The following is a 23,172-nucleotide window of genomic DNA, read 5'->3' as shown; positions in this document are numbered from 1 at the left end:
CTGTAGACAGACTGATATTCTGCATGTGTCTCCAGTATCCTTGAGAACACGCCAGGTGTGTGTGTGTGTGTGTGTGTGTGTTGGGCACAGATTGATGTATCGGTCACTCGAGTCTTGTTGCTGGTGAGTGACGGCTAGCCAGGGGACACAAACATGGGCGCTCTTGATTTGGAGTCGCCTTGCATCCCATCTCGGGCTTCCCGTGGCTTAGTGGCAGAGTCAAACGTTCACATTTGCGTGGAGGCTTTGCTGCGGGGAACAAACGCAAACTGGAATATCTCCACGGCGCCGAGAATCAACAAAGGCGCGAAACTGGATCGACTCAAGAGGCAGTCGTGGTCGTCGCTACGCCCAATAACAGCCCGACGTGATGGCCAATCAGATCTGTTTCCTGATTATTGACTTACGCATTTGAAACTTAGCCATTGAGCAATCACACTTTTCCATTCTTTAATTTAATGCGTTAAAGGGGAAGTCACCCCCCAATCGTTCTTAACAATATGTTCTACGAGCCCCTACTAGTCTAAACACAGCAGTCTGATGACAATTGTGTTGGTGGAATTTGTAGCAAAATCCAGCCGTTTGTAGCCATCTCTGGGGGCGGCCATTTTGTCACTTGTGTCGACTGAAAATGACATCACAGTTGTAACAATCCGCTGGATCCTTTTGTCCTCGTCCGGCACCCTGGCAGCTGTAACGTTGTACTCACGCAGGTAACACGATTCGCTTTTTCTTTGGGCTCCAGACCAAAAGTGGTTCTAAAAGTTAACGAAAACAAACACGCTAGCTAAAGCTAAAATTGAAAGCACCATTTCGTTACCAAAAGAAAATAGAAATGATTAAAAGGTACGAAACTAACTGAAACGGCATCATAAAAAGTCCTACAAGTAACTCAAACGAACGATATTTATAGCCAGAATGTCCTTCCTGAATCAAAAAAACAAAAAAAAACATGCCCTTGCCCTCAGTAATTTTATTTTTTGGGGGGGGCCTCAAAATGAGCACTTGAAGATTTCCTCAACTCTGTGCATGACAAGTCTGTTGTTGTGATGTAAGGATGCGGGCACGGCGAAGGCTTTGTCAGTCGGCCGTCGACGTCATTAGTCGCCAACAAACAGAAATGGGCCAAAGAATTGAAACGCGCTTTGTGAACAAAGGGCAAATCCAAAGAACAAACAAACACAAGCGGCCCGAGCAATGTTGTTGATGACGGCGGCCTAATAAGGCCAAATACCAGACGCTGAATAATCTCCCACGCACTAAACTGTCTACTCAGGAAAAACAGACATGCAACAGCAGCAACTCTCGCTTTCGGCATGGCTGGCCCCCCACATCCCGACCCCCACACACCCCCCCGGCCGCCGTTCTCTCGCTCTCTCTACTTGCACACCTTTCAGTCCACCCCCCCCCCCCACCCCCCCCGCCGCTCCTCCTCCTCATCATCTTCCTACTGCTCCTCACTCCTCGACTCGTCTCGGTAAGTAGGATAAGGCTCGGAGTGCTCTGTCGTCGTGGTAACTGCCAGAAGCATTCAGTTTGAAGTTTGAGGAGGTCAGTTTGCGGGTCAGCGTGCCCCCCCCCCCCACCCCCCCCGACCCACCCGACACCCCCTCTTCCACCGCCAACCCGGCAACGCACGCGCACACACATGAGTAGGGGTGCTGCGGGGAGCCCTTTATGGGCCTGGGCCCATATACACAAGATGGGGGTTGCGGGGGGGTCGATGGATATTTTTAGGAGGGGAAAGGGCCACTGTGAAGCTCATCATCGACCACTTTTGTGAGACCAACTTCTTCGGTTTACGGGACTGAAATGTAGCCGATTCTGGCGCTGGGCTTCATTTGAATTTAGGATTCTTTTTCTTTTCCCACACTAAGACGCACGTTAATGACACCAAATCATCCTGTGGGAGACAAATGGGGAACTGACTGTGTACCGTCTGGTGATATATACGCAGAAAAAAAAAAAAGATTTTGTCAAGCGGTTGCGCAAAATAAAATCCTTAAACTTCTTTGCATAGAATAATACATGTTATGAATGCTTTCTTTCTCGGTTTTATGATGAAACAAAATGGAAGTGAGCGGGGGCAGGGGGCTGCCCTCCAAGTAAAGATGGCAGCCCTCCACTGCCATCGCGCTGTCACTGCAGGTGCAGCCCCCAAAAGCCCCAGTGCTGGAAAAAACAAATAAATAAATAAATCTTGGAATTCAAGCAAACTAGATGGTGGTTGTCCAAAAAAAAAAAAAAAAAAAAAAAAGCTTCAATTCCTCTGAAGCCACTTTTACAGTGACTCAATTGTGACGGTCGGATAACTTTATGGATATGAATTATAGGCCGAAAAGGGGAACCTTGCCGGTCGGGGTGGTTGAGCAAAGTCATCTCGGCGACATTTCCATCCCAAATTCTTGGAAGGCAACGCAAAACGTCGCATTTACGCCTCGGCTGTCTCCGTTGCCCGGCCGGGGTTTCTGATGTAAATGTTTTCAGTCACTTGGTGGCTGAAACTCAGCAGGTGGTCCGGCAAATCCACCGTAACCCCCGGCAACCTCTGTCCAGCCAATCCAAACGCTGCCTTCCTGGCCACTCCGCTTAGTTAGCCCTGACAGGACCCCGTGTGTGTGTGTGTGTGCGTGCGTGCGTGCGCGTGCGTGTCAATGGCCCTTGTTGATGAGCTGAGCCTTTTGAGTGGCCATTAAAAGTTTATTGGAAAGCTGTTAAAAACACATTCGTGTCGGTCGCTCGTCACGAAACAAGTGCATCAAAATATAATTGCGTTTTTATACCTCCGATGCAGTGCACCTTTTTACCTGATACACAAACGTAAAAAAACACGTCTAATTTGTAGACACAAATAGTATCGGAAAGCATTCATCATGAAACATTTATGAACCCTACGTAGATTTTTCAAGTGGACAGAGAAAAACTTTTGTTGAATTTGCTCAGTTTGATTTCATCGGGCGGTGACACAAAATAAATCCAAATACACATTTTGAAGTAGACTACGCATCGACTTAGAAAACGGATCTGAATCCAGATCATTTTATTTTGTGCCGTCACTTGACAAAATAAAATGGGGTAAATTCAACAAAAACCCTTTTCGCCGTCGTCGAAGCATCAAAGCAGACTAGAAATATGAAGGTGAAAACGTTTTTAGCTTCCCCGACGTGTCTTTGGCCAAATGACCGACTCAACATGCGAAGTTTTGCAATCGGCGGCACAACTTGCTTTTTCTCTTCCCCTCTCACATCCCTCGTGTTGAGCCTGCTCATCCTTTCGTGGCCCCCAAAAGCCAAAGAAAAAGCAAACCGCTTGATCTTTCCTCGCGTGACGTGCTCAACGTCTGGAGACTTTTCATTTTTTCAAAACGTGACCGCTTTCGCTTCTTTGCCTTCCGACCTTTTCTGCCAGTATGTTGACGACTGCTTGATTGGCATCGCATCAACCGTCCGCTCTTGAAAGCGAAGACTCGCTTTCCATTCCTATTGCAATTTGTCTTTTGGTCCAAGTCCCGATCGATATTTGTCGAATGGCTTGCACCCTCGTCATCATTTTGTCCCGCCTTATCCTGACTTGGCTTGCGCATGAGCTGGATCGCAGCTGCCTTGGGCGAGAGGCGGGCTACACCCTCACCATCAGTCCTCATTTTCTTATTGATGTAAGTGATGGATAGTCGTGTGAGGGAGCGAGCAAATGTCTGCACTTGCGTCAGCTTTGATTGGCTTGGAGTGGCTGTGAGTGGCGCGTCCACGCCAGCTGATTCGCAGGTCCCCAGATGGAGTGCTTTGTCAGATGTGTGTGTGTGTGTGTGTGTGTGTGTTCTTGAACGCTAAATAAATGGGACAATATATGGAAATATGAACGCGCGATTCCACACTTGAGTTGCCCCAAATATCAGCTTTTTCTGAAGCTTTTCTTTTCAAGAACATCTAATGCAGGCCAAAATTCACCCGTTATTAGCCATGTCAGGGGACGGCCCCACTTGCTCAGGTAACTACCAATCAGAAAACAGGTGAGCTGTGATCGGTTGTTACCTGAGCCACTGTGATGTCATTTTCAGTCGACAGCAAGTGACAAAATGGCCGCCGATGATGTGCAAAAATGGGTGGATTTCGCTGCTTAACTCATATTCCACAAACGCAATATTCATCAGAGTCTTTAGACTAGTGGAGGCGCATAAAACATATTCTCATAAAGACAATTTTACTATATACTTCCCCTTTCAACCACCAAACAAGCGCCGTGTCGCAAAAAAAAAAAAAAGGAACTTTTTGCACTTTTATCTTAATAAGGCTAATCTGAAAAGTAAACTTGTTGGATTGCCGTTGCCCGCCACAAACTTAAATGTGTCACTATTTAATTGAGTGAACACGATTTGAGTTTTTGAACATTTCAATGCATGAGAACACAAAAGACAATTCGACTATTTTTTTTTTATTTTTTTCATTTTTATTTTATTGCGTTAACAGAAATGTTTTTCCAACTTTAGTGCTCGGTATGTTGTTAGTTTCCATGAATTAAAATAACTTGAAACCCAACACAAGAGCTTTTTTCAATTTTAGAGATGGCCAAAGTAGGTGATCCAAGGTCATCATGGAATTGAAAGACAAACCGTCTCTGTCAACTGGTGGGAAATATCGGAAAAATTCCCATTGGTGATTGAGAGAAGCTAAAATCGGCGACAAGTAACAGTCGTGATGCAATGCCTTTGTCGATGATGAGTGCATACGGTGTCTATGTGTTGAGCGGGTCTTTTTTTTTTTTTTTTTTGGTCAAGTTGGCATTGGAGGTGTGTGCACGTGCTGGTGTTTTGTATAGAAAGTGCTGTGTGCAGTAGAATGAGGATTTGGTGCCATCAGCACAGTGATGTCAGCACACAGAGACAAACAAAGCCAGAATCCAAACGACACACAATCCCTCCGCGCGCTGTGGGGGGCCCTCTTTTGGGCACCCACCGCACACAAAACCAGGCGAACACTTTGAGCATAAAATATGTCTTCATAGCATGTTCGTGGCACGCTTTCTTCCTTTTACAAAAAAAAACCAAACTTTTTTCGACTTGTCTCGCGAGCCATTTTAGGGCCCGGCCGTCTCGTGCCAGTAAACCCGCCGCCACCCCCGCCTCGCATACTGCCGGCCCAACGGCGAGTCGGGCTTTCCTAAGGTGGGCAACTTGCGGGCTGGATGGTTTGGCCGTCTCCTTTTCAGCCTCACTTGGCGGCGAGCGTTCACCGCGGCCCGCCGCTCGCTTCTGCTAGCGGAAGCCCAGCGAGAGCGTGGAAAGCAAGACTTAGCTGAAGGACAATGGAAGCATTTTATCTGCCGCAGTTCATTCTGTGGATGTAGCACATGGCCACTAAACACAACCCCCAACCCCCCCACCCCCAAGCAAGTGTTGTTTATGGGAAGCCAATGCGAATAAGCTAATAATAATAATACAAAGTATTAGCTAGGCTAATACTGTATAGCACAAATCAGAATTCATCAACACTTAGGGCGCTATTTTTGGTAGACGGGCTCAGTGTAAAAACGGGCACATCTTCGTTTTCGTGCTAGTTTAGCGTGAATTTCTACACCTCGATAGGTGTTCCAGCGTATTCGTTTGCACGCCCCCGTCGCGTCTGGCGACTTGGTGACCAAAAGTAGAATTTATTTTAAACCAGTTCAAGCAGGTCTAAGTCGTGGCGCAGGCGGTGTAACGCAATTTTGGTGGATTTGATGGAGGCGCAGGCAGTGTGAAAATCCCTCTGAATCATTGTAGAAATCAATTCATTGAACAAACTATCATTATCATGTTAAATCATGTTATCATGCAGCTGCGTTTGACATGAGAGCGCTTTGGTCAGCGTGGAACTTCACCTAGCCTCGCTGCCAAGCCTTTGCCGGAGAAACTCTTTGTGGCTTTGCAAATCAATAATTGAAGCCCCATTTTGTGCCAGCGGCAGCGGCGTGGAAGTGCATCACGGCTCGCTCACAGGCAAACTCCATCCATCCATTTTCTGGACGGCTTTTCTTGTCGCGCTTTGGCCCATCCCGGCCGACTTGAGGCAAAAGGCGCAGCGTGGGAATTGAACCTTCACCGCCTGGCACCCAAGTCGGGCGAGGGTCCCGCTTTTTCCTGCCGGTGTCCCCTTTTGAACATCGTTTTCTGATATTCTGATCGACTAAAGGAACAGCCACAATCCCAAAAGTGTAAGCGCACCCAGTTGCCTTGCAACCAACCCAATCGGTTCGACGGCGCGCTGTTGGTTAGCTCCAAATGTGACGCAGCGACGGGAGCACGTTGGGAGAGCTCGGCTTCACGGCGGCAATTCCACCGGCGCGAGGATTTGTAATCGTCGCTCGGCGGCCGGGCATCGAGGCTTGCATCGTCAAAAGTCGACTGTGTTCGTGGCGTCAAGTCGCGCCCGATCGCAGCGTGTCAGCCGAACTGCGAAGCTTTATGTTGTGATTTCATCTTCGCATTGGAACAGAGGCATTTTTTATCGACTTATTTATTTATGGAAGCACAACGGATCAACTATTGCCGTTTGTGTCTTTTCATTGAATGGCCTTGTGTGCTCAACATAAGAGCGGGCCCGCCGATGGTGTATGTTCCCTCTGTTTAGTTGTGCTGTTGTTTTTCTTTTTTTTTTCCGAGGGGGGGGGGGGGGTGAGCTGCGGGTTACTGGAGGCAGACAGGTCCTCATTGTACTGAAGGAAGGAAGACTTGAGTCGTACTGCTCCCCATTCACGCGAGTCTGGAGTCAGCGAGGCACTGCGTGTGTGCGTGTGTGTGTGTGTGTGTGTTTGTAGTCAAGCTTTTGTGCGCGTGTACAATGACAGTAGAAATTGTCCGTGTAGAATGAATTGTTGGCGCTGTATCTCTCAGCAAATACTCTGTTTGGGTGACTGCCTGTGTGGGGAGAGTTGAAGAGGGGAACAGTGTCCTCCTTTGACCCAAAAGAGGGAGCGTTGCCAGATTCTTTTCAAGATGAGCAATTGGCATTCACCAAAACATTAATTGCCTCTTGTTAAACGTCGTACATTGCATGGAAACATTCTTCCCGGTTGTGGATATCAATTATTGTTAGAACTTTGCCTAGGCTGCTAAACCTTACAAACCTTTTCCTGGTGAGCTCGGAAAAAGGAACATTTTTCTAGCAAATCCTTCTGAAAGTTGTTTACAATGCTGAATCGTCATAATTCAACTTTTTTTTTTTTTTTTCGCCAGTGGGGCGAATGAACTGAATGGCACATGGGGACCGCACACGCACACACACACACGCACACGCACACACACACACACACACAGATCCCATAGAGAGCCCGAGTAATGCCCTGGAGGGTGCCAGTCATGCCCAGCTTCCGTTACGCTCCAAATTGAGCGTGGCACAAAGTGTATGAAGTCAGCCGTCTGGAAGAACGCCAGGCATTGTCCCCTCCGAGCAGCTGGATGATAATTACTCGAAAGGAGGACGGACAGGAGCAGAGAGAAAGAGTGAGATAAATCAAGAGGGTGCGCTTTAGAGAAGCTTTGCTGCCCCGCTACTTTCCTTTCCAAGCATCGGAGATGTGATTTTGCTTCTTGGAACTCCTTTTAACCTTTGAATGTTTGACGCCCACACACACCGCGGTTCCAAATGGCCAATAAGGAGGATTATCTTTGTAATGTTAGCTTACACAGGTGGCCGGTCCGTCCGCCGTTCAGTCCGCCGTCTTTGCTGACAGTTGGACGAATGACTGGACACTTTTAGAAAAACGACGGGCTAAGTAAGTGGTTTTTCGTCCGGCGCTGTCATCGCCACTAACCGTGTCCGTTTTGCTGACGTTTTTTGGGGGGGGTGGGGGCTGGGGGCGGACCGACTGACGAACCGACGGAACCTCTGACGGACTAACCTACGATTACAATTCAGTTGGTCACGAAAAACGACGGACTGATAAATGACAGGAATGGCTTTTTATCCGTCAGTGTGATCGTCACTAACCACTGACGGATAACGTTTTTTTTCTCACATTTTTTTGGGGACCGTCTGCCGATTACAGTTCATTTCGTCGTAAAAAAATGTGAGACTGACGAATGAAGGACGGGCCACTGACGGATTACCAATGACGGACTGGCAAAATTGAGTAAAATGCCCACCTGTGTTCATTCGAGACAAACATCAAGTGTTGACCTCTGCTTGCCGCTGAAGGTGGAACCTTCCCAATTTCTTAAATTTACAAGTTACGCACCTGCCTAAAGTCACATGATGACCACTCTTGGTCCATCCAAACTTTGGATCCTCCACCACTTTTGCTTGGGTTTGTGTTTGTTTACTACGCAATGCTAAGAGGTGTCCTTACGCCCTCTGATCCAAAACAGGTCCTCAAAAGACGATACGAAACGTCGTATGAGTTTTGCTATCTCGCTATCGCACTTTGGAGGGGCCCGCTCGTGTTGCGGTGTACTTCTTTTAATCCTCGGTGTTTTGCGCTCGCGTGAGAATCCGTTCCGAACGTAGAGCGAGTGGCACCGCCTCCCAGGCATGAGGAATGTGTCAGCTTGTTGTCAACTATGCCTTGCTTTGTCATGACACCAAAGAGCAGTGGAAACACGTAAAGTTGCCTTCTTCACACCTTCCACTCCTCCTGCCCTCCTTCCTCCTCCTCCTCCTCCTCCCACTCACACACTCATACACACACTGGCAGCGCTAGCTGGGCTTGGGCTACTGCAGCTGTGACCAGAACAATAGCATTCCTCGGGTTTTAAACGCTTGGCACTTAGATTGCTAACAGTCAAATTCCTGCCGGGGAGAAGCCGGGGGTTGCTAGAGGACGCGGAGAGCTGTGAGAAGTCTTCCAAGGGAGCCCGCAGCTGTAGGATTTGTCTTTTAATATGGGAGGGCTGGATGGGGCGCTTGATGAATTTCTGTGGCTCCGCCAAATGTTCGCCATCTGCTAGGTGGGAGACATTTTTTTTTTTTAATTTGCAGTTCAGGTGAAAAGATGCTGGACTGCCTTGTCGGTGTATCGTGTGATGCTGAGACACCTGTTGAGTCAACACGCATGACTCACGTTGGCAACATTTGCTGATGTCAGGTTAGAAATCGACCACTTTCCTTTTAAATCAAATCCGCAGAAAAAGAAAACAGTCACAAGCAGCACTCTAAAAACACTAATAACCCAATTTGGGGCAAAAATTAATCACGCCACTAATTGGGTCAATTCGACACACCTTTTTCTTTTTTCTTTTTCTTCTTTTTGTACAAAACAGCCCAATTTTGTTTTGGTTTTCTGTACAAAATGTCTCATTTTTGGGGTCGTTTTCTCCAAAACCAACCCAGAAAGTTGGGTCAAATTGAACCAAGTCGTGGATCGGTCCATTTTTGACCCAAATTGGGTTATTTTTAACCCACTGTTTTTAGAGTGAATTGAAATGATTTCCTTAAAATGCTGTTGCTCGACCAATAAAGGAAAGACTGACATGCAACGTTTTGCTTAAGACGAGCTTTCTCAAATCATTTGGGTTTCCTCGACTGACGTGCGTCCACCCAGCACTAAGCTGTCCAATCAGCTCATCTGGAATAACCCCCAAAATAACAATTTTCTCATTAAGCGCGGCTGTTTGACAATTTAAATATAAATGAATCTAATTTAGCAAACCTCAGCCACAATGAAGGGGACTCATTAGAGGCAATCTAAAATTAACCCATTAATATACATGGTTGTTTTAAAAAAAAAAAACAAAAAAAACGCATTACTGTACATGGTTGGTTTTTTTTTTTTGCCAAAAAAAACGCCTTATTATACATGGTTGGTTTTTCTTTCACAAAAAACGCCTTACAATACATGGTCGTTATTCTTTTTTAAAAAGACGCCTTACAATAGATGGTCGATTTTTGTTTCAAAAAGACGCCTTACTATATGCGTGGTCGACGGGTGACTAAAAAACGCCGGACTATACATGGTGTCTTTATTCCCAAAAACGCCTTACTATATATGGTCATTTTTTTCACAAAAACCACCTTTCTAAAAGTTTTTTTTTCCAACATGATGCTAATAAAACTTTGTTTCTGTTATAACAGCTTGTCAGCAACAAGATGACCATAGTTGAGTGGTTAGAGCAGATGATTGTGACATGGACGACCAGGGTTCGAATACAGCTTTCAGCTGAACTTCTTGTTCGTCTCATATTTTCACATTCAATATTGTTTGATGTAATGAATTATGTTTACACATTGTCCACATCTCATAGTCGCTTTTTTGTTGTTGCTTCTTGTTTTTTTTTGTTTTTTTGGGAAAAAACACTTTAATATACATAGTTGTAGTTTTTTTTTTCACAAAAAACGCCTTACAAGACTGGTCTATTTTTTTTCACAAAAAACGCATTACTATACATGGTCATTTTTTTTCACAAAAAACGCCTTACACATACATGGTCGCTATTTTTTTTTTTTTTTTAAACTGGAATTGGACAACGATTTTAAATTGGACTGGCAAATTGGTGCTGCTTCGATCCAGCTCTTTCTTGTGTATCTCAGAAACAGTTATGCATGCCTTTGTCACATGACTGTAATGCACTTCATTTTGGAGTCAGCCAGCCCTTCAGCAAGTGTCTCCAGTTGGGCCGAAATGCTGCTGCCGGCCTCCAAACTGGAGCTCGTAGGAGGGAGCACAGAACTCCAAATGTGGCTCCCTGTACATTTTACAGTTGATTGGAAGATTCTTTGATTTGTCTTTCAATCTTTCAATGGTCTCGCCCAACTCCACCTGAGCTCTCGGACTTTTCTGCGCACCTGCCTCAGGTGAGTGGACCAGACGCTACCGGAGGTGCCAAAGACTAAGCGGAGGCTCAGAGGGGATTGAGCTTTTTCCGTCGCCGGTCCCTCTCTTTGGAATGACCTCCCGCTGAACGTTAGTCAAGCCCACCCCCCCCCCCCTCTCAGTCCATTTTTAAAAGTTGCCTTAAAACACATTTTCATTTTTGGGCTTTCGACTCAGTATTATTTGAATGTTTTATTCTATTTACTTTTTAATGTTAAAAATTAGTTTTAACTGTCTTTAGGGCAACTTAGAGTCTCCAATGCGTGTTTTTGGAACGTTGGAGTAAGCCGGAGCATCTGCGGATGAGCCGTCATAGATTCGAAGCAAGTCTGAGTCCAATGTGCTAACCGGCCCACCGCGCTGCCACTGAAATGAGTTCACGTTCATCTTTCAAACAGCTTTGGCTGGTTCTGGGCATCATTTCACAGCTTTGGCTCCTTCAGAGGACCTTTCCCCGCTCAGCCCAGCAGATGCCAACTAGCCCCCACGGCGACTGTTTGGTTTTGCAGTTTGAATTCCCAACGGGTTTGGGTCCAGAGTGGTTAGGCTGAGCCCTAAAGGCCAGCCGGCTTGTCAGGTGTCTCCACACATTAACGTTGCCCCGCTCACACCCTGAGCTGACAGCACAGTCAGGCAGAGCGCGGAAACGCTAATCTGGCACGGTGGGAGGTACAGCAGCAAGAAAAACTTGTATTCTTCCTATAATGTCTTTTTTTGTTGTTGTTCAACTATCAACATCAATGTGACTTTTTGTTATTGGAATGGATGTTATTTTATTTTTTGCTAAAGCGGAAGTCAACCCAAACATCTTTTTTTCAAGAATATCTTCCCAGCAGGCCCACTGGTTGAAACGAGGCATTCTGATGAATATTGCGTTTGCGGGAATCGAGTGAAGCGGCAAAATCCAGCCGTTTTTAGCCATCTCTGGGGGCGGCCATTTTGTCACTTCTGCCGACTGTAAATGACATCACTACTACTCAGGGCTCAGGACTTGTTTTCTGAAACTGAGCCATGATTGGTCGTTATCTGTTTGCGTTTCAACTAGTGGGCCCGCATAGAACATATTCTGGAAAAAAAAAAAAAAAGATGTTTGGGTTGACTTCCACTTGAAGTTTTGGTACAACTCATTTCAGTTTTATGTATAGAGCACTTGAGAAAAACACACGCCGCTGACCGAAGCAGGAAAAACACATTTGAAGACCTGCCAGTAATGTCGACATTCTTCAAAAGGACCAATTAGAGCAAATGCTATATTTCCAGTAAATATTTTCAAATCAAGCCAGCGAGCTAAACAAACAGACAAGCATACGAACATTTTCCAACATACTTGAAGAAATGAAATGTGCACATATTTTCACTTATGAATTTCCGGCGCTGACCTTGCAAGCATTTTTTTTTTCTTTTTTTTTCTTTCGGGTTCCTTTTAGTCTCATCGGTTTTCTTGCGGTAAAAGCAGCCCACTGATGGATGCTGCCTCAACATTTTCTTTAGCCTTTAACCCTAACGCCAGCTGAGGGACAACACAGCCATTTCTACCCTGCAGGATTCAAATAAACTTGCCATTGTCTGTGCACAAACAACTTCCTGCATGCAGACTCGCAGCTTGTTAATGGGGGGGTCGATTCGGGGGAAAAAAAAAAAAAAAAAAACTCTTCCTGCTTCTGACCTCCAACCTCATCCTACCCCACCCACACCCAGCGCTTACACAGCATGGTGCATCTATAGGAGGGGAGCTGGCGTTAGTCTGTCGGGGGAGTGTGTGTGTGTGGGGGGGGGGGGTCTAGGGGGTCAGTCACAGGAGGTTATGTTAGGTTTTAGAGGATGGGGACAATTTCGGTCCTGGTCCAAAGTATTGTCGGATGTGGGGAGGGGCGGGGGTCATGCTGGGAGAACTGCCTATATATTCTCCTCCCTCCTTCGATACCTTTCCCTCCCATCCCTCCCTCGCTCCCTCCCTCCCTCCCTCCCTCGCCTCCTCCTCCCCCTGCGTCTCCAGCTGTGGGGGTAAAGTACATTACATGCTTGCTAATCAAACCTCCATTACAAGTCTGGCAGGGAGGCTTCTGGAGTGCTCTCTTTCTTCCTCGGTTCTTCTCCCTTTGCTGCTGCTTTCTGCCCCCCCCCCCCCCCCCCTTAAGTATTCAATGGCATCCCTCGCAACGAACGAGAGATGCACTGAAACGGGTCCATGAGCTGAAATATCGACAGTGCCGTCGGGGATCGAATCGGAAACGCGATCATCCCACAAGGCAACCCGTTGAGGTTTGCTTTGATTTGGGTACTTGTTTCTTTATTACAATGAAATCATGGAAATGCAAAGTGGCTCCAAAACAAATCGATACCATTAGCTGAGACTTTGTCTAGATTTTCAAATGGAATCAAGTCCTAACCTTGAATTTGACTTAATTGATAAATATTGCGTTTGTGGAATAAGAGTCAATCCACTCGTTTTTTAGCCATCTGCGGCGGAGGCCATTTTTGTCACTTCCGTCGCCTGAAAATGACATCACGACTACTCAGGGCTCAGGTAACGGCCAATCGTGGCTCAGCATCTGAAAACAGGTGAGCCGTGATTGGTCGTTACCTGAGCCCCGAGTAGTCGTGATGTCATTTTCAGTCGACAAAAGTGACAAAATGGCCGCCCTCTGAGATGGACAAAAACGGGTGGATTAACTCTCTGTGCCGCAAAGGCAGTATTAATCATATTACCTTGTTCCAACTAGTGGGGTTGCATAGAACATATTCTTGGGGAAAAAAAAATGTTTGGCTTGACTTCAACTTTAAAATAAAGCTGACAAAGAACACCACCGTCTTTGATTTGACAAAATCTGTGAATTAGGTCTTCTAGATACTTTTGGTGATACTCAGAAAGTGTGTTGCTGCGGCATCACTTAGCGCCCATTTTAGCACCCTGCTAAATCATTTTTGTGTGTCTTTTACAACTTGCTAATCTGTTGACACGTCTTGAAGATGGAAGAATGGAAATAAAAGATATTAAAAATGACACAGCACTGATCTTAATTGTTGAGTGTAAACAAATCGAAAGGGCATCGCCGGCTGACTTTTATAGCAGCGTTCAAACATCTTCATGCGAAACAAGCTCGTAAAGTCTGCTCGTCAGCCACACGGACGGACGGACGGACCACCACTGTCGGATGGGGAGTCATGTGGGGTCAGGAATTTCACATTCAAGTCATTATTAAAAGAAAGATAGATCGGCAAATAGCTAACTGCTGTCTCGCTGAGCGCCATTCGTCACGTTTCCCAGCCCAATGAAAACAAAGCACGTTTGTTTTCCTCACACGCTACGTATTAATGACCAATCGAAAAACTTGAGAACAGCTCGCCATGTTTGACAATCCAATGTTGATGGCTCGACATTTATGCTGATTTTTTTTTTGGTCCTGAGAACTGATGCTTTTGGAAATGCGAGGATTATGCCTGCATGATGCCAGTGATACGACTGAGACTTGTCGTGGCAAAACTTTGGGGGGGGGGGGGGGGGGGTCGGTGCAAACATTCTGTTGATAGCGCTTATATTTCACTTTCATGATGCAGGCAGTTTAACAGGTTTTCTCTTTTTCTTTCCCCTCCTCCTCTCTTTGCCTCCTCGCTTGGTAATTGGATTTAGTGAGCACCTGTACGAGTGTAGATTTTCAAGGGATTATAGTCACACTACCCTGAGTCACCGGTAATTATCATTTCTTTTCCCATTTCTTCATCACTCTCTCTCTCTCACACACACACACACACACACACACCACACACACACGCGCATACTTTATTTTTTCCAAACACCAAAAATGTGCTCCCTTCTCAAATTCTTAATTTTTGCATAGTTTCCCCACTTTAATGTTTAAGATCATCCAAAAAAATTTAACTATCAAACAAAAATATCCCGAGTAGTCATAAAATGTTTTTTTTAATGGTATAAGGGGGGAAAAAAAACAACATCCAAAGCGACCTCATCCTTTGTGAAAAAGTAATTGCCCCTAAACCTAAAAAGTGGTTGGGCCACCCTCGGCGTCAACAACTGAAATTAAATGTTTTCTATAACTGGCAATGAGTCTTCCACATCTCGGTGGCGATATTTTGGCCCACTCTTAAGTTCTAATTCAGAAACATCGGAGGATTTTTCGGGCATGAGAAGCCCTTTTCAAGTCACGCCAGAGCATTTCTATCGGACTCAAATCCCATCTTTGACGAGGTCACCGTTTTCTCCTTTTAAGGACATTCAGAAGTTGAAGATGTGCTGGTGTGTTTTGCATCGTTGCGCTGCTGCAGAACCAAAGCACGCTTCAGCTTGAGGTCACAAACGGATGGCGGAACATTCTCTTTCAAGATTGTCTGGTCAATAGCAGAATTCATGTTTCCATCAATTGCAGCAAGTTGTCCAGGTCGTGAAGTAACAAAGCAGCCCCAGACCGTCGCACTACCACCCATCGTGTTTGACAGCTATCACGATGTTCTTTTTCTGAAATGCTGCTACGCTAGATGCGACGAGAAACATACCTTCCCAAAAGTTCAACTTCCTCTCAGGAATATTCTGCCAAAAGTCTTGGCAAGACTCACCGCTGTTTTGTGCTAAAGCTTTCCCAGTGGCTTTGGAACCCTTTAGATGTCAATGACGTTCCTTTTCAGCTGTTCATGAGTTTCTTTGGATCGTGGCATTTTATTGCAGCTTTGCTTGCTCTATTTTTCAGTTTTTGGTCTTTTATATTTTGTGCCCGATTCCCAAAATCAATTCATGGAAATGACCCGCCGGAAATGACACATTTTAGCTAGCGGTGCGCGGCGCACGGCCTCTTGTCTCCCATCTGTGAAAAGCAGAAGAGACAAAAGCTTGTTCTCAAGTCAAGGTGCACAAGGTGCTAAAACACCGTCGGGCCACCGCGCGCACACGCACGCACGCACGCACGCAGGCAGGCAGGCGCACCCGCGCGCACACACATCCTCTCGGGCAGGTGATATATCATAGATGTGGGAGGGGGGGGAAGGTGCACGGGAATCAGCAAGTGAAAAGCAGGAGCGGACAGATGAGAGGGTGGTAAAGTGGAGGAGGAGGAGTGGACTGCAACAGACGGCTGAAGGGGGACCCAGCGGGAGAGAGGGAGCAATAAAGGCCAACGGGCAGTTGACTCAGTCCGGCTCGTATTTATTAGTGACACTAAACGTACTTTGAGACCATCAAAGACATCATCTGTCTGCGTTGTCACAATTATTCATGGCCGGCGTCACACTTAATTAGCACTATTTTTCTTACCCTTTCGCAGCGACTGCCAAATATCGACTCGGAAATGTCCTGCGAACGCGGTCAAGTGGAGACGCAAACGGGCAACCAGTCAAAACTTGCGCAAAGGTGCCCAAACGTCCTCGTCAATCATCGTTTGTGCCCCGGCAAATCAATCCGGGTCGTGCTTCTTACTTTTTTTTTTTTTCATATGCTCATCGGCTTATTCACCAATGGCTTGACTCGACTCCACGAATCACAATTGATCTCACTTGGTCCGCATACGTGTTATTGTCCTGTACGGAAAAGTCACGCGGCAGTGCGGCTCAAAATGTTTGGTGGGGGGGGGGGGGGTGTTGCGGGGGTGCGGTTGGTTGGGGGTGGACAGCTACGGCACAGCGAACGGTGATGGAGGGACGGAGGGAGTTGTGTAGGGCAGCAGAAAACTTCCCATGCCGGCCTCCCAGTGTGGCTACGTAATGAGGGCAAGGGACACGCACACACGCACACACGCACACACATTTGGGGCTGAGCATGGCCCCACGGCTGATTAGCGGCACACAAAGGCCCCAAACACAAGTAGCAGAGCGCTCACAATGGGAGCAGGGCCTCAAGGCGTGGCTTACTTCTGCCCTGAGGGAGGGGGCGAGAGAGGTTAAGAGAGAGAGAGAGAGAGAGAGAGAGAGAGTGGGGGTCCCACTGAGCTGGACAGGGAATCAAAAAGGGGGGGAGTGAAGGAGAGAGGAGGCAGGAGTGGAGAAGAGTTGAGTTCTTGTCCTCATGAAGGCAGAGCGAGCAAACCAGTCGAATGCGTCAGCGTTGTTTACGAGCGGTCGGCGGTCATGCAAGGGTCCCGTGCACCTGTTCAGGAGCACTACTAAAATGAGAGAATGCCCTTCCCGCCCAAAAGTCACGTTGACTTATCCAAAGCGGAGCCCGCCGCTTTGTTCTTTTTTTTTTAGTTTCAATAAGTCTTTTTGTCATTAACGAGCGCATGAAACGCTAAATGAAGGTTTGGGAATGTGTCAGACATTTTAGGAGACGCTCAAAGTTTGACGGGCAACCGGCGGCCAGCTGGCGACCTCACACTCAAACAAAAAAAAACCACACATAAAGATTCAATATAAGTTTGCCATGAAAAATTGGGAGGAATGGGGCGGGGGGGGGGGGGGGGGGCAATCCTAGAAGAACAAGGAAAAGACAAAATGATGACACAGTATTGGGGGGAAAAAAAGGGGGGGGGAGTCTGTGAATAAGCAAATCCGCAGGTGCCAAACTGAATATGCAGCTGTCAACTGTAGTTTTAAGTTGTAATACCACCCATCGCCACTAGATGGCAGAAATGTCTCAGCTGTGCTTACACTGGGTCTTACATTTCCATATACTACAACTTCAGTCGTCCTAATAATTTTTGGGGCGGAATTGGAACGAGATGCAGGACAAGCAAGTACCTCGATTAATGTTACAATTCTGAGTTGATTTTTGTGGGAGGAAAAAAAACGTAGAAAATTAGTTCTTGCATTTAACGTCGGTGTCTTCTTCACAGTTTTGTGCCATCCTTGAATGATCATTTTTATGCAAAAGAGATCTTTGCAATGGATTTTTTTTTTTTTTTTTTTTTACAATATGTGTCATTTTGTTCTTGCGTTAGGATCATGGTATAGATGCAGTGAAAAATGCAAAAATGAAATACTGCATCTTAAGAAGACATATTATGCATGGAGCAGTTTTGTTCATGCTGCTATTTAAAAAAAAAAACCCATCAGTCACTTCTCAGATATGAATTACACACGTATACAACTCTTGACATAGTTCTACCAAGAATATTGTAATGAGTACGGCCGTCATTTGAGAGCGAAGCAAAGTCCGCTGTAATCTTCACTCTTCACCGAGTTGCTCTGTCCAGGGCGCCAGCTACACGTCATTAGCAAAGAAGCTACGCAATCAGCTGTCTGTAATTCTTTCCATTTCCCTTCCCTCTTCTTAAGACTCACATAGGCACGAGAAACAAAAGAATTTCAAATACTTGGCTGTAATTATGAACATAAAATCGTCTTAACTCACAGCTGATTATAGTTTAATATTCTACACATTTGCGCCGGAGCGACGGGAGAATGAGTGAGAGTATATTAAATAGGGGAGTGGTTGAGTAATTCCCACAAAGGCTGCTATTTTTTTTTTTTTCTTTCTCTCTCTTCTGTCCTGTTTTTCCAATTACTTAATGCTATACACACACATATGCTAATGGTCCACTGAAATAAGTCAGGCAGTAATTGTGTTTGGCTCATTGTGAAGGGAATCCATCAGGGGGACACTATCCAAACTCAAATAAGAAAATAGACAATTATATTTAAAATAATAATAATAATAATGATAATTGCAGGCCTTTAAAATCCTCAACACACTCAAGACGAAGCTGTTTGACAAGATGCTCAACAAAATTTGAATGAACAGCACAGCCCTGTGAAAACAGTCCAACATTGCATTGCATAGCAGACAAAACATTCTGCTTGTCTCCTCTGAGCAGTGATTTACACTTGAAAGATATTTTACTTGCCTAATCCGTGACTAGTCACTTTTGAAATGATCATGATCAAGGATCTATTTTTTTTTTTTTTTTTTTTTTTTTTTTTAAAAGGCCAGACTGTAAACACCTGACGTGAGGTTAGCAAGAGATTAGATCTTGAAATGAAAGTTGTTGCTTTTGTGGTTTCAAAAATGAAAACAGTTTACACATGAAGATATTAAAGTCAATGCAAGTACTTTTAGTGCACATAACTAGTCCTCAAATTGCGGGAACTTTTTTTTTTTTTTTTTTTTTTTTTGCTGTACTCGAATAAAGTGTAATCGCACATCCACTACAGTAGGTGGCAGTGGCGAGCTCATTGCCAGAGTGTGTGCAGGGTGTACAAACAGAAGATTTATATTTCTTTTTTCATGTCTTTAATGTTAATAAGAATACAATGCTTATGCCCAAGTGTACTTGGAACATTTTTTTTCGCAGTGGATTTTCTTCTTCCTGGTGGGAGCAACACAAACTAATTGACATTAACACATTTCTCAAAACCGCTGAACTAATCATGTGCTAATTAATCCTCCAGGGTTTGGGCTAGGCCCCGGAATCTTTTTTTCTCCTCCACCCTCCGACGTCGTCGAGAAATATTATTCCGCACACACATGCATCATGCTAACCGACACAGTCCTCAAACCTTGCAATCTGCAACTAACAAGATTTTTTTTATTTTATTTTATTTTTTTTAAATCTGATCCAGTCACGACTCATGTCTTGGGTGAAAGCCGTCAGATCGTACATGCATGTTCTGTTGGGGCTGCAGTGCACAATGACACGCAAAAGGTGATTTTCCACTCCAGAGAGAGTTCTGCAATTCATGTCCCCGGGAAGAGAGAAATTATTGAATTTGCTGTGTGTGTGTGTGTGTGTGTCTGCACCTGGACTGTGTGTGTCAGGCTCGACTGCCTGCGTGTCATACATTTTCAAGTATTTCAATAAATAGTGTACACGCATTTACTGTATGCAATAATTGTCAACTCAAATGCGAATCAAAGTGCTTATTTTTTTGAGGGGGGAATCAAGAATGGCTAAAAAAATACCTTTTTTTGCATTATTCCTCAAGAGTCGATGGCGTGAGCCTCCCATGGTTGATTGAAAAGATTTTCACGTGCAGTACGTTGACGAGCGTCACACTGACTGACATGACTTTCTCTCTTTTGCGTAGGAGCCAGCAAAGGTGTTGCAGGAGAGCAGCGGGCCACCACGAGAGTCGGCGACCACCGCGCGCGCGGGCGCACGTGACGACGCGCTACTGTCGTGCGCGTTTGTGTTGGAGGCCGATTCCTGGCGGAGACGCACATCGGGAATCAAGCTGAGATGAAACAACTCGCGTTAAAAAAAAAAGGGCGGTTTCCGTCCGGATTTTGCTCCTTCCCTACCAAGGACGTCAAATTAAGTCACATAAGATGATACTAAAAGATTATTCTGAGGTGTGTTAAGAGCAGATTTGTCCTGATAATAGGGTCCAAAATCTGACATTTTAGACGTGTCAATATTTACGACGCAAAAAAATCTTCAAGTGTGTGGGGAAAGCCGACTATTCTCGAGCCATTTGAGTCCGTGCACGGTGACGGACGGGAACAGCAAGTGGCCAATCAAAAAAAGCGCCTTGACTGACGGAAATAAATAAAACTAAATATCCGACACCCATTGTTGCTGTCTTTTTAAATACATAAAAGTGCATTCCCCAAAAGCCAACACGTGTTTTCTAAAGCAAATCCGCGCACTATATGACCAAAACCGTTCACTCCAAAACAGTTGGGTCAAAAAGAAGCCGACCCAGCTAATTGGGTTATTTATCTAACCCAAGAAGTTGGGTCAAAAGAATAACCAACAAAACAAGTCAATTATTTGGGCCGCATGTACAAAGCAAACCTAATTTATTGGGTTTGTTTTGTTTAAAAGAAAAAAAAAAGATTTTTGGATGCTTTGTAAATGCGACCCCAAAAATCGGCTTGTTTTGTGGGTTATTCATTTGATCCAACATTTTGGCTTAAATAAATAACCCCAAAAGTTAGAGTGGGCCCCTTTTTGACCCAATTTGAGGTATTTTTGACCCAAGTGCTTTTAGAATGTGCAATGCCTGATTTTTGGGGGGAATATGTCATAGATTAAAAATAAATAAGATTAGAAAAATCCTTCTGTGTGTTAGGATTTAGTAGGTGTACAGACAGGATTTTTTTCTGCTTGCCGTGTTTCGCTGTGGCATATTGATCAATTAAAAAAAAAAAAAAAAAAGCAATAGGTCTCAAATGTATTTCTTCTTGAAATAAAAATAAATCCCGTCAAGCGGAGGCCACGCAGCGGAGGTCCCGCCTCCGATCAAATGACACGCTGACCCCCCCCGAATCTGCGCAAAGCTAACCGGCTAGCTTCAGGTTTAGCTTTGTCTTCACATTCCACACGCACAAAGTAAGAAGCTGCACAACAGTAGCCTCTGCTTATCTCTTGAAATGAGTGTAAATGATCACATGACGGCGGTCATAACTCAAAGCTCCGCAGGCGACCGATGGAAGCTGACAGCGCGCGTGCGTGTGTGGGCGCGTGTGCGTGCGCCTAATCATTTGATGCTCTTTTCGCCACTCGCCTTCCCATCATCTCCCCGTCTTTTTTGTCTTCCTGCTTATCGTCGACGCCTCCGGTGATGAAACTGATTGTGTTGCTGTCTGTGACGCGGCTGCTTTCTACTCTCGAGACCTCCGCGCACAAGCGCACAAAAAACACACTTCCCTGCTCTCGAGAAGTGCGCGAGTGCGTCTATTAACCTCATTGATTTGGTCTTGCCTATATTGACACAGATCAAGCTAATCAATCGCTGCCATCTGTGTTGACTGGGCGGAGTGAAGTGGATTGTGACCAATTGCAGATAAGTCAAACACAGTCAAGTGAGCAGCACTCGCTCGTTTCATATTCAGGCCGTCAAATCTGCAAATCGATGACCATGTTTCCCAATTGTAATGCATTTTTTGAAAGCGTTTCATGGCCGTTTGTTGATTTCAGTGCCAAGCCCAAGCCATAACCTCAAGCTCCTGAGTGCTATTTTTAAATGTCCCTTGATTCGCTCATTCCTCTGTCATTTTTTTTTTTTTAAAAGTCACAAGAGTTGTACAGTCCGTCTCACGCGCGACCTTTCCCCTCAAAAGTCCAATTTAGTTTCACGTGTCACTTTTTCTTCATCACCCGAATGACGGAATCAACACTTATTTAGTGGACTTTGTCACATAGAAGGTCGAAATAAGATCACGGAGATATGTCGATGGCCTCCCTCGACTCAAAGGCTTGCTCAATGTGACCACATTTCTGTGTAGTATTGCAAAGCATTATGTAAGGTGTCATCAAAAGTGTGTCATTGCACACACGTGCGTGCGTGCGTGCGTGCGTACGTGCGCCTCCGAGGCCACGTTCACTTTCCCCTCATCTAGTTAGCTTACACGCGCGCGGTCCCAGACGGCGTGATTGAAAAGCTGCGCCTTCCACAATGTCGGGTGCCCTGGAGGTCTGCGCCGCGCCGGCTCCATCTCACCTCACGCGAACAACCAAGAAATGATTTTACAGTTGACTTTTCAGGTCAGTGAGAAGCCAGCGCTGCCTTCTCCCGGGCTCTCTGCGCCTTCACGCCGTGAAACCGGAGAGGGAGCCCTTCAAATATTTCCCCGGCGCTGGAGCAGTGTCAGTGGCTTCGACATAAAAGCACGTTTGGATTTTTCGGAATCACCGCAAACGCAGTCAGGAAGCACGCCGTCGAAAAAAAACGTGGCTTTCATTCGTCTCGCCGCTTCCACTTCCAATTCCGTCACTTGGCGCCCAAGTTTTCCGCGGTGGAAACCGTCGGAGCACCATAAGCGCCAAAGACTGCTGCTCTTTGAGATCTCGCCAAATCGGGCCTTTGGTCTTCAGTGGGACTGCGCAAGGTTCCGAACTGTTGCAACATTGTCGTTCACTCCTCCATTCATCTTTTTTTTTTTTTTCTCCTAATGACCCAGTGAGTAACCACGTCACACCTTTCTCTTCCTACGCCTGACCTCGTTTACAAGCAAAGCATTTTCCCATTGACCTTGTGCAGCACTTAACGCGTTTAAACTCCACATGCGGTTCATCTTTCTCCATTTCAGGGATTGAAAATGTAATTGATCGCGGCAACGGACTGCACAAAATTCAAGTCATTTGCAGACAACGCGAGCATAGTTGGCGCACTCGCTATGAATGAACCGCCCTGATGACCAAACCCTTTGACGCATGCTGCAAATATGCTTGCCAGCCAAGTGCAAACAGAGGCAACAAAGTCGAATTCTGGTGTGACGACTTCATCTGACACATTTGACATTTAGCTTTTAAATAATGGAAAAAAATATCATCAATATGACTCATTTTCTTCTGTCACATGACAAACCTTGCACGCTTGTACGTTAGCTTCTTGCTTGAACTTGTCATTTCATATTCAAGCGCTGATACGGTGTTGGCACCATAAAGAGGTTGATAGATTTTCCTCACCGGCCCGTTTCAAGCGTTAACGTTGCGCTTTGTGGAATTTTTGCGTCATCTCGGGCTCGCTCCTACGTATCTCTTACGTCAAGGCTCTGACAACCGG

General features: G+C 45.6%; 1 protein-coding gene across 5 annotated transcripts in view; it reads left to right on the top strand.

Moving 5' to 3' along the window:
- The window catches only part of sox2 (SRY-box transcription factor 2), a 113,013-nt gene extending 92,783 nt beyond the window's left edge, over positions 1-20,230 (top strand). For all 5 annotated transcript variants that reach the window (XR_015088880.1, XR_015088881.1, XR_015088879.1 and 2 more), the window contains one exon: positions 19,750-20,230. The gene's annotated coding sequence lies outside the window, so the exon portion shown is untranslated. The remainder of the gene's footprint in view (positions 1-19,749) is intronic.
- Positions 20,231-23,172: the final 2,942 nt, after the last annotated feature.

The sequence above is a fragment of the Filicampus tigris genome, chromosome 12 (assembly GCF_054856515.1).
Source record: "Filicampus tigris isolate MCC_2025a chromosome 12, RoL_Ftig_1.0, whole genome shotgun sequence".
NCBI classification, from domain to species: Eukaryota; Metazoa; Chordata; class Actinopteri; order Syngnathiformes; family Syngnathidae; genus Filicampus; species Filicampus tigris.
This window is presented reverse-complemented; position numbering and strand designations above follow the sequence as displayed.